Source organism: Amblyomma maculatum, chromosome 1, assembly GCF_055883805.1.
Source record: "Amblyomma maculatum isolate TAMU_Amacu chromosome 1, ASM5588380v1, whole genome shotgun sequence".
In the NCBI taxonomy this organism is placed as follows: Eukaryota; Metazoa; Arthropoda; class Arachnida; order Ixodida; family Ixodidae; genus Amblyomma; species Amblyomma maculatum.
Window position 1 is genome coordinate 453,670,161 of NC_139344.1, and position 15,462 is coordinate 453,685,622.

At 43.4% G+C, this 15,462-nt stretch overlaps 1 long non-coding RNA gene across 1 annotated transcript; it reads left to right on the top strand.

Annotated features, from left to right (window-relative positions):
• Nucleotides 1-4,067: 4,067 nt before the first annotated feature.
• On the top strand, nucleotides 4,068-5,791 carry LOC146209681 (uncharacterized). Its single transcript, XR_014703466.1, has 3 exons — nucleotides 4,068-4,119; nucleotides 5,101-5,244; nucleotides 5,348-5,791. It is a non-coding gene; the product is annotated as an uncharacterized LOC146209681 (long non-coding RNA).
• Nucleotides 5,792-15,462: the final 9,671 nt, after the last annotated feature.

Here is a 15,462-nt window from a genome sequence, read left to right on the forward strand (position 1 = left end):
GGCATACATTGGTCAATATTGCCCCACCAGCTTTGGTGGCATCCTAACATTGTATATATCTTGTATTATAGCGGTCAATATTGCCTAATGAGGTCTGATGGCTGGCCAGCATTGCACATATAATGGCATAAATAGGTTAATATTGTCCGGCCATTATGGTTGTCTTGTCAGCAATAAATAAATCATGGCATATATTGGTCAATAGTGACCCGCCTGTCATGGCGGCCTGCCAACAATGTATACTATTGTTCAATATTGTTCGATGGACAGTGATGGCTAGCCAGCATTGCACCCTAATGGCATAGGTTGGGCAATAATGTTCTGCCAATATGGATGGCTTGTCAACATTGCATATATCTTGACATAGATTGGTCAATATTGTCCCATCAGCTTTGATGGCATCCTAACATTGTATATATCATGGTTTCTAGTGGTCGATATTGTCTAACGAGCTTTGATGGCTGGCCACCTTTGCACATCTCAGGCTGCGGCGGCGCTAAAAAAACAGTAGAAGCAGCTCTGACCGACAGAGACATTTCTAATACTTGCATCTCAATATGACAGTGTGTTGGGGCTAATTTCGTCGCAACTAAATTTTTCGCTGTCCCGGACGTCAGTTTACGTTCAACTGTAGAAGATATTCATATGCCATACGTAATTTGGGCCACCATATATATAATGTTTATTGGGATTAATGTATAGATTGTCCTAAAATTGTTTGACTGAGCTGACCAGACAAAATGAACAGCAGTGCCCATCGCGGAAAATGTAGAATATATTTTTCTGAGTACATTTTTCGTGATTCGCTAATTGTTGTGGATGACCTGCGATTATACTTGACAATTTTGGTAGAGAACTCTTTTATTTACGATTTTAGGCACGATTAATTGTTATGTAAAATTCTGCATATAATATCTCCGAGACAACTCCTGCAGACTAGAGGCCCGGATGTCGATCACGCGTGGACGTAGCTAACACAGATAGCGTTCCAAACTTTAGCCAAGTGTTGAAAAAATTCTGACAGCACGTGGAATCTACACTGCAGAAATTAGCGAAGGCGAAATTAATGCTACTGCATACGGTGCATTACGTATCATTATCGTTATCAACTAAACGCAGCGTCATTACCATTGATTCTGTCATCATTGTCATTTTCACTAATTGCAGCGTCATTCTCGTCGCTATCCTCACGGTAGACAATGAGAATTACGTATGGTGCTAGTTTTGCGATCCAGGGTTTAGCGCAGTTGGTTAAAGCGTTAACTAGGCTAGGAATTCGATTCCCGGTGGAGACGATTTGTTTTTCTGATCTCGTCAAATCAGGATGATTGAAAGTGATTGACACATCAATGCACAGATCCGATGCACAGATATATCCATGCACAGATCTCGAACACATCTCGCGCACAACTTTCGCGCACGGGATTTCGTTCCATGGGCCTATTTATACGCATACGAGTACAAGCATATGCGCGCGCTCGAGCACACATCTGATCTGACAAGCAAATGTTTAATAGATGCGTGTCCGCGAAAAAAATCCTGCGCAGTCAAGAAACGCAAGGTACTCAAATGCAAAGAACGCAACAGAACGTGTGTGTCGCTTGAACAAACAGCAGGGGTTACGTTTGGATAGTAAACGCAGAAACGATCGAATATATCCGGTGAATCCACATCCTATAAACGTTTGTCCATGATTGGAAACACGCACGCGTAGCATCATTATTTCCGCCTTTTTTTTACGTGATGGAAAGAAACCCAACATGTTCAAGCTAAACAGAGGTGGGAGAGATAGATCGCGCTAGCCAATCAAACACGCACTGCATGATTCGCCATTACCCTAGCTGTTTCCGGCATTCAGCATAAGCACCGACTATACCACGCCTCAGTACTAGCTGTTCTTATAGACAGATATGTTGGGCTGCTTTCAGGACCTTCGAGTTCTAATATCTACTAAACACAAATTTGTACTGTACTCTTTTGCGCTCTGCTGCGGGCTTCAGCAAAAACGACTGAACGACTTTGGCCATCGGTGCAGCAGCGCATAAAATATTTCAGCTCAAAGAAAAAATACAAGCAACATATATTCTACGTTATGTCTAGCTAATTCACTTGACAAGAAAACAAATCTGAACTGTCCTGGAATGGTTCGTATTCTAATGCGACGTAAATCACACACTACCAAAAAGTAGTGTACATGTAAAAGATAATAAAAAAAATCAACAGCACTGCATGGGGCAAGGCAAAGGGAAAAAAAATAAAAATTTAAAACAATTACCTACAGTGTAATGAATGCGCCCACATGTGTCGCCAGCATATATGGCAACAAAATTGAAATTACATAATAGTTATTTTTGTTCGAAAGCTGTAATATATGGCAAATAATGATGCATTTGACCAGCGTTTGACAGCGCTCTCCTAAGCATTGTTCAGAAACTATTCTTCAAACATTCATTGCCTTATTATCCAACCATATAATCACCGCACCGAAGGCGTTTCCCTTCAGAGAACTACATAATTCTACCCAATCATGTCAACCAGGCAGCTAATTGCAATTCATATATATTAAAAGTAATGCGAGTGCGTTACTTTAGCAGTTTTGAGGCATTTTTGAGAACACCACTCTCGAAGAATTTAACACATGATTGAGAATTAGGGTTCCTTCGTGAAATATTCTGCCGCTTTCACAAGTGCTGCTTCCGCGGGCTGAAAGATGATTATACCGCGCTTCTTTCTGAGGACAACCTTGTCCCAAGTTCGTAGATATAGTTTCAATGTTGACCCTTGCTTTCTTTCTATTTTTTCGTTACTGCAAATTTAGTTCTTCAGATCTTAGCTCGTCGAGTATTTTGTATTTCTTGATATGCCCACGGTTAGTTCTACGCGGATTTTTTCTTGCTCTAAATGTCCACCTGATTTGAAATAAAAAATGAATAACATGGGAATTTTTAACCTTGAAGTGCTCGTAGTTATGGTCGTTTTCGCTTTTCTTTTCCTTAATAGGAATACAGCAAGTATACGGGCTGTTGAATCGCTCAGTTGCGCGTGATGACGTTTCAAGAGCACTCCGTCATGAACAGCGACCTGTGTGCCATCTTTAATAAAAAAAGATATGTCCATTTGTTCGAACCGAGGACGATTCCGTGAAAACTGAAGATTGTTTTACGTATGTGATTATTATTTGAAACTATGAGGTAAAACGATTTTTTATTAACAAAAAAAAATATAGCGAAATCATCATTCCACTGAAAATGTTACCGAGCCAACAGTCGAGGCGACCAAAGAGCTCCGAACGCACTCCTCGTTGTTTTAGCGAAGCCAAGGGTAAAACTCTGCGCATTCCTCCTCACACGCTTGGCGCAAAAAACATATGGTTTTCATTCTCTCGTCCTTTTGTCGCCTCTCCGCCCGAGGGCCTTGACTAAAGCAATTCTCAAACCGTTTTCAACTTCCCGTCTTGTAGCCTTTTCTCCCCGTAAAGCAGTCATCGCGGAGGGGCAGCGACCTTCACTGCCCTCTCTTTCCTCCCGGCTAGGCAGGCGTTGCTCACAATGCCCCCCACTCTACTACTCCTCACTCTTCCCTTCCTTCCCGCCAACTTTCCTGGCCGGCAGCCTTCTGGGCTCACGTGGTCCTGCGGGACCTCTTTCATTTCTCTCACCCCCTTTCGAGCTTTATGCTTACTCTTTCGACAGATCTCAAGCAAAAAAAAAAAGAGGGAGAGAAAACACAACCATCTTCTGCCTTCTTCCAACCGTGCCTCAAAACTCGACACAAGCCGCTGATTCAGAGGCGTCTGGTCGGCCACACAATCCCCACCCGCTCGAGCCGCTCGAGCTCCCGCAGCTTTGGACAGCAGAACCGAAAAACCAAGCCTTGTGAAAGTTCCGATTCGTCTTAATGGCCATGCCTGAAAGAGGATATTTGTGAGTACCACCAGCATTTTAAGTTGTTTGTTCATAACTCAGCTCTCTGAGATTATTTCTTGCTTTGTCTCCTTGTAAGATCGCTACTTTTTCTTACCAGGTGTATAAAGCGTCAGATCCCTGGGACGTACTTTGCGTGGCAGCATTCATTTTGGATTGTTGCAACTGAGGTCTGCAAATCTGCGCTAGCCGTATGGTAAGACACTTTTTTTTTTTGCATTATTTGGTGCAGTATGTTGTCAGCCTTGATCATCATGTCAATAACCGATATGCTTGCGAGAACGGAAAGTCATTTATTTCGACCGCACCACGCCAGTCAGTTCTGAACTGTATTTTCAGCGCACTATTTTGTATGCATAAACTCTGGTCATAATGACAAAATTTACGGCGCAGAGGTGGCCAATTTGTATTGCAAAAGAAAAACGTTGTCCTGTAAAACATGACGCGTGTTTTGTGTGATTTTCAGGTTACAACTTCATCGCTCGTGTGTTGTGTGTCTGAAGTGGTCAGTTTCTTTTACAAACTGTATACAAAACTCAGAGTTAAGTCTAGCTTTCTGGGACATGATTTTTAGTTGCGAGCGAATATTTAATATTGTAATTTGTCGTTATGAATGCGCTATTGGATTGGTCTAAACGACGCGTAGCTTATTCACGTGTTTGATCTTTCTCTTGCGCTAATTCCGAGTAGTAGAAGTGTCATAAAATAGCCGCTTAAAATAGGTTATTTACAGTTGCTACCATAGTTCTTATACTTTACCACACGTACAAAGTTGTTCCCACAACAAACGTGATGCTAAGTTACGGATTTCTTTATTTTTTTCAGTTCGAGTGTATCATACAAACCCCAAAGCATCTGTGTCGTACGTTGTTTTGGCTGCAGCTTTGACAACTTTTAAAACGATCTGTTTGCAATCATGATGCGGTGCACACTAAATTTAGTAGCCGCGGTCGGAGTGCGACTGCCATTTCTTGTGTCTGTTTTTTCCTTTGTAGTTTTTTTAGTTCTTGCGGCAATCTATTCAAAGGAAAGCTATTGATTTGAAGCTTCAAGTTATGACGACGTCTTTCTTCTACAGGTGTTCGATCGCAAAGGCATTACAAGTATAAGGGGGCAAGCACTGACTACCGTTTAACGAATAGATAACGGCAAATGTCATTTTGTTTTATGTTTCCAGCGTCAACAACGCATCCACGTGGGAAGTCGTGCACTGCCAGATGTCGCAACCAATGTAACCAAGTTAATATGGCCGGCCTCACTGAGCATGCAGCTTATTTCAACCTGAGTAAATCAGACAAGAAAGTTGCCTGAGGGCCAATAGGTAGTGCTTTATTTTGCATTTTTACTCCACGGTCTAGCTGCACTTCCACTTTCCAAAAGTTTTCTGTCTTAATGGGATTTATGAATGTTGCTTTTATTTCCAGGTGCCATCTGCGAAAGGAAATACATTGTTATGCACGCTGCTCAAGTCCATATCTTTCAAGGCTGCATGGAGCTGCTGCCCCTACAACCGACCACAAAAGAAGCTGCGACGAACGCAGCGCCTTCCTCCAACCTGGGACCTGAGAACACCTTGCCAAGGGATGCAAAGACAGGAGGAGCACTGAAGTCTAAGAGTTCTGCCTAAATATTTCCATGCCCTGTAACACGTGCACACCTAATAAATCACCATGCAGTGAACCTTTCAGCTGTATTATTTTCTGTGCATGGATATTCTCAGCATGCTTTATTTAAATGAAAAGCTGCATGAAAAATATCTTCACTGCATAAGTAGGGGATGGCTTTGCAGGTGCCTATTAGTCATAGCACGAAAAAGCAACTAGCCGGATTGCCAATTGATCTGGCTGGATGCCAATAATGCAAATCCACTGGGCAAGATTGGATTGGAAATATTGGGTAGCCGATAAATCTGGCTGGATGCCAGTTGTAAATATCCAGTGAATAAGCATGGATACAAGATATTGGATGGCCAGTGAGCTTGGCGCGATGGCTGTGATATAACAACCAGTGAGTGAGCTTGGGTGGAAGATATTGAGTAGCCATTGAGTGCCGTTGAATGCCAGTAAACAAGGTAGTATGCCAATACTGGTTTTGATAGGAGAGCCGATCAAATTGGTTGGCATATATCTTGGCTCTTTGTGCGCCCCAATCAGACGCCAATATTGACCAATATTGGGACCAATATATCCCAATATTGGACCATTGGCGGCCCATTGACGGCGTGCTGCTTGGGTACTTTCTTGGGTATTTATGTTGTCTGTATACGAACCTTGAGAGTGTTCACCAGCGCCACCCTCAGCCAAGGCGGCGGACGTGGAACGTCCTTTGTTACCGCCAGCGTCACGTAGAACATGATCAAGAGCTTTCGCCCTCGCTCTTGATCACGTTCTACGTGACGCTGGCGGTAACAAAGGACGTTCCACGTCCGCTGCCTTGGCTGAGGGTGGCGCAGGTCAGCACTCTCAAGGTTCGTATACAGACAACATAAATACCCAAGAAAGTAGCAGGGGGGACAGCGGCAGATGTAGCTCAGTTGGAAGAGCACCGGACGCGTTATTCGGAGGTCGTGGGTTCGGATCCCACCATCGGCACGTTGTTTTTTCTTCTACTTTGTGTCTAATAATCTTTCCCCTAAACAGATTACATTACTAATTTCTGTGATTATCCAAGTAAATATTAAAAAAAAAGACAAAGTACCATCCCCAACGCTTTCCTTGGCCTCGCCGACTGTTGGCTTCTTTCCTTCATGTAATATAACGAGCACCCTCATTTCCCCTTGATCGATCTGCTTGTAGCTTACGGGGGTCTCGGTTCTGGCAGTCTTAAGCCATAGGTAGCGTAAGAGGGTTCTAGCACAGCTTTCGCCCTCGCTCTTGATCACGTTCTACGTGACGCTGGCGGTAACAAAGGACGTTCCACGTCCGCCGCCTTGGCTGAGGGTGGCGCTGGTGAACACTCTCAAGGTTCGTATACAGACAACATAAATACCCAAGAAAGTAGCAGGGGGTACAGCGGCCGATGTAGCTCAGTTGGAAGAGCACCGGACGCGTTATTCGGAGGTCGTGGGTTCAGTTCCCACCATCGGCACGTTGTTTTTTCTTCTACTTTGTGTCTAATAATCTTTCCCCTAAACAGATTACATTACTAATTTCTGTGATTATCCAAGTAAATATTAAAAAAAAGGCAAAGTACCATCCCCAACGCTTTCCTTGGCCTCGCCGACTGTTGGCTTATTTCCTTCATGTAATATGACGAGCACCCTCATTTCCCCTTGATCGATCTGCCCTGCGCCAGGTGCATCCCATTGGTCCCTACAAACTTGCAACCTCATCCGCCCACCTACTTTCTGCCTACCCGTTCTGCGATTGCCTTCCCTGTTTTTGTTATCATTAGATCTCATCGGTTACAGCGTCTTCTTATTACATGAACTGCTCATACCTATTTCGTCTTCTTGTCTAGAATATCATTAACTCAGTTTTGTTCTGCGACCCATTCCCTGAACAACGTTACACACAACATTTTTATTACCATAGCTCTCTGCGGGGTTCTCGACTTGTCAGCCTCTATCTTTCTGCTTCATAGCTGTGAACTGGTAAGACATCCGGGCCGGTACCGGCGGTAAGATGTCATCTGCCAACCACAAACTGTCAAAGACGTACCCATGGCTCTTTTTCTACAAAGAGCAAAGACAGCGCTTGATTTTATGGACAACGGGGCTTTAACGCTGTCTCTTTGAAAGCCCCACCATAGCCGCTATCCTCGCGTCGGGAGAAAACACGCATTTGAATATTTGGTCTACTCACCGGTCTACTCACCTCAAATATGGACGTGACGCCAAGCCTATAGAGCACGGGAACAAAGACGTGCGTGGCGAGCGGCAGAAGAACCAGCGATGGCAGAAAGGACCAAGCTATGTGCCAACCGTAAGCGTAGAAGTGTGCGGTGAAGCCGACGAGCCCCGTCGAAGAGAAGAGGGAAGCCACGGCAGAAGCAGCGAGCGGCAGCATTCCGAGAGTTCGGCTTCCGAGGAAGACTTCCGCTTTAACTGCGGCGCCTCCACTTCGTAAGGAACGTTGGCGGAATGAAAAGTACAAGCCGAGAGAAAAGTTGGTTGCTACTAAAAAAGCACACACAACGTAGTCAGCAACCTCGGCCATGCTCGGGTGGGCCCGTATGTAACTGACTGTGGCGCTGTTCTTCCAAAGAGTGTATGTCAGATGGCTAACGTTAAATGTTGATGTAAAAAGCCCGAGGACTGCTGTCCTGTACTGAAGGTTTGTTCAATCTTAAAATTTCCGGCTGCTTACAGTAGCGTTGCTCTGCTTGGATTTGTCAGACGACATAATGATGTTCTCAGTGTCAATCTGAGATTGTTTCCCAGTTACGTCACGAGGGATGGTTTGGTTTCCGTACTAGAAATCGTCGCTATCACATTTGCTGCTCTCGCCTAAACGAATTTGCGTGTGAATTAATGGTCGAGAGCCTTTATATACGCTTTTGCACTGTACCAAATCTTGTATAATATATGCTGAATGCTAACCACTCGCGCGATTTATGGGAATCAAAAAGAACTTCCCTGTGTGCAGGCGGCGCTCCTGTAGATATTATTCTGGGCCATGGCACCGTTGCACGAATTTCAATCCACCACCTGGCATTCCATTCGGAAGTTGCGTTCTGCTGATATTTTTATGAATGTCGACACTGAGGTTCTTTCTAAAATTTTCTGCAGTATAGTTTGAACGAAGGTATATCGATGTCATAAAAAGTTAATAAATGATATGAATGTTGAGCATTAAGGACGACTGAACGTCATAAACCGAAGTCTGAACATATGGGCTTCCAACAGATGGCAGACTTCAACAAACACTGCGCACGAGCGTGGTTCCAGTGACAAAAGAATACGAACAAAAGAGGGCAAAGGCATTTGGTGCATAACAGGGCGGTCGCATAGTGGCTGCGACGTAGATGCGTGCAGCACAATTACATTTGCGCTGAGCGCTGCTTAACGTTAGTATTAAGGGGCATTGTCGTTTCCTGTATATTTTTTTTTTCGCCGAAAGAAATCCGGACGCTGTGGCGATACACTAGCAGTATCTTCATTAAAAAAAAACAGAAGAAAAAAATCAGCGGCATAACCTAAGCTATTTTTATTTCAAGCGACGATGTTTATGGATCACAAAAGGAAATATGTCAGACACAGAGCAGACACGTGACGCCACAGGACCCAATTAGCACGCCGTCAATGGACCGCCAATGGTCCAATATTGGGATATATTGGTCCCAATATTGGTCAATATTGGCGTCTGATTGGGGCGCACAAAGAGCCAAGATATATGCCAACCAATTTGATCGGCTCTCCTATCTAAACCAGTATTGGCATACTACCTTGTCTACTGGCATTCAACGGCACTCAATGGCTACTCAATATCTTCCACCCAAGCTCACTCACTGGTTGTTATATCACGGCCATCCCGCCAAGCTCACTGGCCATCCAATATCTCGTATCCATGCTTATTCACTGGATATTCACAACTGGCATCCAGCCAGATTTATCGGCTACCCAGTATTTCCAATCCAATCTTGCCCAGTGGTTTTGCATTATTGGCATCCAGCCAGATCAGTTGGCAATCCGGTTAGTTGCTTTTTCGTGCTATGACTAATAGGCACCTGCAAAGCCATCCCCTACTTATGCAGTGAAGATATTTTTCATGCAGCTTTTCATTTAAATAAAGCATGCTGAGAATATTCATGCACAGAAAATAATACAGCTGAAAGGTTCACTGCATGGTGATTTATTAGGTGTGCACGTGTTACAGGGCATGGAAACATTTAGGCAGAACTCTTAGACTTCAGTGCTCCTCCTGTCTTTGCGTCCCTTGGCAAGGTGTTCTCAGGTCCCAGGTTGGAGGAAGGCGCTGCGTTCATCGCAGCTTCTTTTGTGGTCGGTTGTAGGAGCAGCAGCTCCATGCACCCTTGAAAGATATGGACTTGAGCAGCGTGCATAACAATGTATTTCCTTTCGCAGATGGCACCTGGAAATAAAAGCAACATTTATAAATCCCATTAAGACAGAAAACTTTTGGAAAGTGGAAGTGCAGCTAGACCGTGGAGTAAAAATGCAAAATAAAGCACTACCTGTTGGCCCTCAGGCAACTTTCTTGTCTGATTTACTCAGGTTGAAATAAGCTGCATGCTCAGTGAGGCCGGCCATATTAACTTGGTTACATTGGTTGCGACATCTGGCAGTGCACGACTTCCCACGTGGATGTGTTGTTGACGCTGGAAACATAAAACAAAATGACATTTGCCGTTATCTATTCGTTAAACGGTAGTCAGTGCTTGCCCCCTTATACTTGTAGTTCCTTTGTGATCGAACACCTGTAGATGAAAAACGTCGTCATAACTGGAAGCTTCAAATCAATAGCTTTCCTTTGAATAGATTGCCGCAAGAACTAAAAAGAAACTACAAAGGAAAAAACAGACACAAAAAATGGCAGTCGCACTCCGACCGCGGCTACTAAATTTAGTGTGCACCGCATCATTACTGCAAACAGATCGTTTTAAAGGTTGTCAAAGCTGCAGCCAAAACAACGTACGACACAGATGCTTTGGGGTTTGTATGATACACTCGACCTGAAAAAAATAAAGAAATCCGTAACTTAGCATCACGTTTGTTGTGGGAACAACTTTGTACGTGTGGTAAAGTATAAGAACTATGGTAGCAACTGTAAATAACCTATTTTAAGCGGCTATTTTATGACACTTCTACTACTCGGAATTAGCGCAAGAGAAAGATCAAACACGTGAATAAGCTACGCGTCGTTTAGACCATTCCAATAGCGCATTCATAACGGCAAATTACAATATTAAATATTCGCTCGCAACTAAAAATCATGTCCCAGAAAGCTAGACTTAACTCTGACTTTTGTATACAGTTTGTAAAAGAAACTGACCACTTCAGACACACAACACACGAGCGATGAAGTTGTAACGTGAAAATCACACAAAACACGCGTCATGTTTTACAGGACCACGTTTTTCTTTTGCAATACAAATTGGCCACCTCTGCGCCATAAATTTTGTCATTATGACCAGAGTTTATGCATACAAAATAGTGCGCTGAAAATACAGTTCAGAACTGAGTGGCGTGGTGCGGTCGAAATAAATGACTTTCCGTTCTCGCAAGCATATCGGTTATTGACATGATGATCAAGGCTGACAACATACTGCACCAAATAATGCAAAAAAAAGTATCTTACCATACGGCTAGCGCAGATTTGCAGACCTCAGTTGCAACAATCCAAAATGAATGCTCCCACGCAAAGTACATCCCAGGGATCTGACGCTTTATACACCTGGTAAGAAAAAGTAGCGATCTTACAAGGAGACAAAGCAAGAAATAATCTCAGAGAGCTGAGTTATGAACAAACAACTTAAAATGCTGGTGGTACTCACAAATATCCTCTTTTAGGCATGGCCATTAAGACGAATCGGAACTTTCACAAGGCTTGGTTTTTCGGTTCTGCTGTCCAAAGCTGCGGGAGCTCGAGCGGCTCGAGCGGGTGGGGATTGTGTGGCCGACCAGACGCCTCTGAATCAGCGGCTTGTGTCGAGTTTTGAGGCACGGTTGGAAGAGGGCAGAAGATGGTTGTGTTTTCTCTCCTCTTTTTTTTTTCTTGAGATCTGTCGAAAGAGTAGGCATAAAGCTCGAAAGGGGGTGAGAGAAATGAAACAGGTCCCGCAGGACCACGTGAGCCCAGAAGGCTGCCGGCCAGGAAAGTTGGCGGGAAGGAAGGGAAGAGTGAGGAGGAGTAGATCGGGGGGCATTGTGAGCAACGCCTGCCTAGCCGGGAGGAAAGAGAGGGCAGTGAAGGTCGCTGCCCCTCCGCGATGACTGCTTTACGGGGAGAAAAGGCTACAAGACGGGAAGTTGAAAACGGTTTGAGAATTGCTTTAGTCAAGGCCCTCGGGTGGAGAGGCGACAAAAGGACGCGAGAATGAAAACCATATGTTCTTTGCGCCAAGCTTGTGAGGAGGAATGCGCAGAGTTTTACCCTTGGCTTCGCTAAAACAACGAGGAGTGCGTTCGGAGCTCTTTGGTCGCCTCGACTGTTGGCTCGGTAACATTTTCAGTGGAATGATAATTTCGCTATATTTTTTTTGTTAATGAAAAATACGTTTTACCTCATAGTTTCAAATAATAATCACATACGTAAAACAATCTTCAGTTTTCACGGAATCGTCCTCGGTTCGAACAAATGGACATATCTTTTTTTATTAAAGATGGCACACAGGTCGCTGTTCATGACGGAGTGCTCTTGAAACGTCATCACGCGCAACTGAGCGATTCAACAGCCCGTATACTTGCTGTATTCCTATAAGGAAAAGAAAATCGAAAACGACCATAACTACGAGCACTTCAAGGTTAAAAATTCCCATGTTATTCATTTTTTTTTTCAAATCAGGTGGACATTTAGAGCAAGAAAAAATCCGCGTAGAACTAACCGTGGGCATATCAAGAAATACAAAATACTCGACGAGCTAAGATCTGAAGAACTAAATTTGCAGTAAAGAAAAAATAGAAAGAAAGGAAGGGTCAACATTGAAGCTATATCTACGAACTTGGGACAAGGTTGTCCTCAGAAAGAAGCGCGGTATAATCATCTTTCAGCCCGCGGAAGCAGCACTTGTGAAAGCGGCAGAATATTTCACAAAGGAACCCTAATTCTCAATCATGTGTTAAATTCTTCGAGAGTGGTGTTCTCTAAAAATGCCTCAAAACTGCTAAAGTAACGCACTCGCATTACTTTTAATATATATGAATTGCAATTAGCTGCGTGGTTGACATGATGGCGTAGAATTATTTAGTTCTCTGAAGGGAAACGCCTTCGGTGCGGTGATTATATGGTTGGATAATAAGGCAATGAATGTTTGAAGAATAGTTTCTGAACAATGCTTAGGAGAGCGCTGTCAAACGCTGTGGTCAAATGCATCATTATGAGCCATATATTACAGCTTTCGAACAAAAATAACTTCCGTAAAGAACATCGTTATTATGCAATTTCAGTTTTGTTACCATATATGCTGGCGACACATGTGCGCGCATTCATTACACTGTAGGTAATTGTTTTAAATTTTTATTTTTTTCCTTTTCCTTGCCCCATGCAGTGCTGTTGATTTTTTTATTATCTTTTACATGTACACTACTTTTTGGTAGTGTGCGATTTACGCCGCATTAGAATACGAACCATTCCAGGACAGTTCAGATTTGTTTTCTTGTCAAGTGAATTAGCTAGACATAACGTAGAATATATGCTGCTTGTATTTTTTCTTTGAGCTGAAATATTTTATGCGCTGCTGCACCGATGGCCAAAGTCGTTCAGTCGTTGTTGCTGAAGCCCGCAGCAGAGCGCAAAGGAGTACAGTACAAATTTGTGTTTAGTAGATATTAGAACTCGAAGGCCCTGAAAGCAGCCCAACATATCTGTCTATAAGAACAGCTAGTACTGAGGCGTGGTATAGTCGGTGCTTATGCTGAATGCCGGAAACAGCTAGGGTAATTGCGAATCATGCAATGCGTGTTTGATTGGCTAGCGCGATCGATCTCTCCCACCTCTGCTTAGCTTGAACATGTTGGGTTTCTTTCCATCACGTAAAAAAAAAGCGGAAAAAATGATGCTACGCGTGCGTGTTTCCGATCATGGACAAACGTTTATAGGATGTGGATTCACCGGATATATTCGATCGTTTCTGCGTTTACTATCCAAACGTAACCCCTGGTGTTTGTTCAAGCGACACACACGTTCTGTTGCGTTCTTTGCATTTGAGTACCTTGCGTTTCTTGACTGCGCAGGATTTTTTTCGCGGACACGCATCTATTAAACATTTGCTTGTCAGATCAGATGTGTGCTCGAGCGCGCGCATATGCTTGTACTCGTATGCGTATAAATAGGCCCATGGAACGAAATCCCGTGCGCGAGAGTTGTGCCCGAGATGTGTTCGAGATCTGTGCATGGATATATCTGTGCATCGAATCTGTGCATTGATGTGTCAATCACTTTCAATCATCCTGATTTGACGAGATCAGAAAAACAAATCGTCTCCACCGGGAATCAGATTCCTAGCCTAGTTAACGCTTTAACCAACTGCGCTGAACCCTGGATCGCGAAACTAGCACCATACGTAATTCTCATTGTCTACCGTGAGGATAGCGACGAGAATGATGCTGCAATTAGTGAAAATGACAATGATGACAGAATCAATGGTATTGACACTGCGTTTAGTTGATAACGGTAATGATACGTGATTCACCTTACGCAGTAGCTATAATCTCGCCTTCGCTAATTTCTGCAGTGTAGATTCCACGTGCTGCCAGAATTTTTTCAACACTTGGCTAAAGTTTGGAATACTATCTGTGTTAGCTACGTCCACGCGTGATCGACGTCAGGACCTCTAGTATGCAGGAATTGTCTCGAAGATATATGCATAATTTTACATAACAATTAATCGTGCCTAAAGTCGTAAATAAAAGAGTTCTCTACCAAAATTGGCAAGTATAATCGCAGGTCATCCACAACGATTTGCGAATCACGAAAAATGTACTCAGAAAAATATATTCTACATTTTCCGTGATGGGCACTTCTGTTCATTTTGTCTGGTCAGCTCAGTCAAACAATTTTAGGACAATCTATACATTAATCCCAATAAACATTATATATATGGTGGCCCAAATTACGTATGGCATATGAATATCTTCTACAGTTGAACGTAAACTGACGTCCGGGACAGCGAAAAATTTAGTTGCGACGAAATTAGCCCCAACACACTGTCATATTGAGATGAAAGTATTAGAAATGTCTCTGTCGGTCAGAGCTGCTTCTACTGTTTTTATAGCGCCGCCGCAGCCTGAAATGTGCAAAGGTGGCCAGCCATCAAAGCTCGTTAGACAATATCGACCACTAGAAACCATGATATATACAATGTTGGGATGCCATCAAAGCTGATGGGACAATACTGACTAATCTATGTCAAGATATATGCAATGTTGACAAGCCATCCATATTGGCAGAACATTATTGCCCAACCTATGCCATTAGGGTGCAATGCTGGCTAGCCATCACAGTCCATCGAACAATATTGAACAATATAATGCACATGTATACATTGTTGGCAGGCCGCCATGACAGGCGGGTCACTATTGACCAATATATGCCATGATTTATTTATTGCTGACAAGACAACCATAATGGCCGGACAATAATAACCTATTTATGCCATTATATGTGCAATGCTGGCCAGCCATCAGACCTCATTAGGCAATATTGACCGCTATAATACAAGATATATACAATGTTAGGATGCCACCAAAGCTGGTGGGGCAATATTGACCAATGTATGCCAATATATATTCAATGTTGACGAGGCAACCATAACGGCTGGACAATATTAGCCAAGCTATGCCATAATATGTGTAATGCTGGTCAGCCATCAAGGCTCATTAGACAATATCGACCACTAGAAACCAAGATATTACAATGTT